Genomic DNA, 3,125 nt, shown 5'->3' with positions numbered 1-3,125 from the left:
TAAGGGCTTCACATTCATCTCCTCTGGTGGCAGAATGGAGGTCAAGAAAGGGTCTCATACTGTAATGATGGCTGAGAGAAGAAATAGCCTCTACTACCTATTAGCTGAAGTCATTACTGGAGACTCCATTACTGCCATGATTGATGACTTGAGGCTATGGCATGAGAGGCTTGGTCATCCTGCAGAAGGCAGCATCAAGGAGCTTGTGAAGTCAGGAATAATCCCAGGAGATGCTACATCAAGTCTTGGCCCATGTGAACATTGTGTGCTGGGGAAGGCCAAGAAATCTCCATTTCCTGCAGGTACTGGCAGAATGGAGGTCAAGAAAGGGTCTCATACTGTAATGATGGCTGAGAGAAGAAATAGCCTCTACTACCTATTAGCTGAAGTCATTACTGGAGACTCCATTACTGCCATGATTGATGACTTGAGGCTATGGCATGAGAGGCTTGGTCATCCTGCAGAAGGCAGCATCAAGGAGCTTGTGAAGTCAGGAATAATCCCAGGAGATGCTACATCAAGTCTTGGCCCATGTGAACATTGTGTGCTGGGGAAGGCCAAGAAATCTCCATTTCCTGCAGGTACTCACTTCTCTAATTCACCTTTAGAGTATGCCCACTCAGACTTATGGGGCCCTGCACCAGTTAATACACTTGGTGGGGGAAGGTACTACATGACTATTATTGATGATTATAGTAGAAAAGTCTGGGTTTATATCCTTAAAGAAAAGTCAGAAGCTTTCCAGATGTTCAAGTATTGGTGTAAGGAGGTTGAGGCTGAAAAAGGCTCTAAGTTGAAGTGCTTGAGAACTGACAATGGGCTAGAATATTTGTCCAAGGAGTTTGAGTTATTCTGCAAGGAAAATGGGATCAAAAGGCACAAAACAGTCCCAGGTACTCCACAACAAAATGGAGTTGCAGAGCGCATGAATAGGACCATTATGGAAAGAGTAAGGTGTATGTTGTTTGCAGCTGGAATGGAATGAGTAAGAAGTTCTGGGGAGAGGCAGTGTCTACAGCAGCATATTTGATCAACAAATGTCCCTCTACTAGTTTGAAAGGGCATACCCCTGACTTTAGGTGGTATGGTGGCCATGGGGACTACTCTAAGGTCAGGACATTTGGCTGCAAATGCTTTGCACATGTGAAGCAAGGCAAGCTGGAGGCTCGAGCTCTGAGATGTGTCATGCTGGGATATCAGAAGGGGGTAAAAGGATACAGACTCTGGTGTGTAGAGGAGGGTAAGCAAAAGGTTGTGATCAGCAGAGATGTAACATTTGTTGAACACCTCATGCCTTACTTAGAGAAGTCTGAAGGCAGCAAGGAATCTGACTCTACACAGATTGAGGTGGAGCATCAGGATTCTTTTCTTGAGCCTATGATAATTGCTGAGGATCAGTCCCTAAAGCCTAATGATGTCACTTCAGACACAGATGAAGAAGGTCCCTCACAGCCTGATGATCTGAGAAACTATCAACTTGCTAGGGATAGGACTCGGAGACAAAACATAAAGGCTCCAGCCAGATATGCAGAGGCTGACATAATCTCTTATGCATTATGTGCTGCTGAGAAGCTTGAGTGCTCTGAGCCTGCTACATACACTGAAGCTATGTCAACCAGTGAAAGAAAGAAATGGATTGAAGCTATGAATGATGAGATAGACTCCCTAATTAGAAACAAGACTTGGATATTAGTTGAGAGGACTGAGTTTATGAAACTAGTCAGTTGCAAGTGGTTGTTCAAGAAGAAAGTGGAGTCTACTGGATATGATAGTGTGAGATTCAAGGCTCGTTTGGTGGCAAGGGGCTTTACTCAAGAAGAGGGCATTGATTACAATGAAGTATTTGCCCCTGTTGTAAAGCATACTTCAATCAGAATCCTGTTAGCTGTAGTAAATCAGAGGAATTGGGATTTGCAGCAGTTGGATGTGAAAACCGCATTCTTGCATGGAGACTTAGAGGAATCCATCTATATGTGTCAGCCTGAAGGGTATGTGAAGAAGGGGGATGAGAATAAAGTATGCCTTCTCAAGAAAAGTCTCTATGGACTTAAGCAAAGCCCAAGACAGTGGAATAAGAAATTTGATGCTCATATGTCTAACAATGGCTTTGCTAGGTCCAAGTATGATGATTGTGTTTATATTAAGAAGAGGGATGGAGTTCCAGTAGCTTACTTGCTGATCTATGTGGATGATATCCTCATAGCTGGACCTTCTAAGCATGAAATTCAGTTGGTAAAAGATGGATTATCTAAGAGCTTTGAAATGAAAGATTTGGGAGATGCAAAGAGAATTCTTGGCATGGATATTATAAGGAACAGGGAAGAGGGAACCCTTTGGCTATCTCAGACAGATTATGTGAAGAGAGTGCTAAAGAGCTTTAATATGGATAATGTGAAGGCTGCTGCTACACCTCTGTCACAACACTTCAAATTGACCAAAACCCAAGTCCCAGAAAACTTGCAAGAGGCTGAGGAGGTGAAGAATGTCCCATATGCTAACATCATTGGCAGCTTGATGTATGCTATGATCTGTACCCGGCCTGATATTTCACATGCTGTAAGCATCACTAGCAGATACATATCTGCATTTGGTAAGGAGCACTGGAGTGCCTTGAAGTGGGTGCTAAGGTATCTTAAAGGAGCAGGAGGTTGTGGAATATTGTATAAACAGTGGAATGGATCTGAAGGTGAGGAAATTCAGGGGTTTTGTGATGCAGACTATGCTGCAAACCTTGATAATAGGAAGTCTCAAACTGGATATGTGTTCACCATGTTTGGGTCAGCAATAAGTTGGAAGTCTACCCTGCAGAGTGTGGTTGCTTTGTCCACCACAGAGTCTGAATATATTGCATCAACCTCTGCAGTGAAGGAAAGTTTTTGGACAAAGGGAATAGCTGCTGAGTTTGAGGTGGAGCAGAGTGAAGTGACAGTGCATTGTGACAGCAGCAGTGCCTTATGCCTTGCTCGACATCAGACTTTCCATGAGCGTAGTAAGCACATTGATGTGCGTCTACACTTCATCAGAGATGAGGTGGAGAAAGGAAATGCTAAGGTGGTGAAGATCAGTACTTTGCATAACCCTGCAGACATGTTTACAAAGGCTCTGCCGAAGGAGAAGTTTGAGCA

Source organism: Salvia hispanica, chromosome 5 (genome assembly GCF_023119035.1).
Source record: "Salvia hispanica cultivar TCC Black 2014 chromosome 5, UniMelb_Shisp_WGS_1.0, whole genome shotgun sequence".
NCBI lineage: Eukaryota > Viridiplantae > Streptophyta > Magnoliopsida > Lamiales > Lamiaceae > Salvia > Salvia hispanica.
This window is presented reverse-complemented; position numbering follows the sequence as displayed.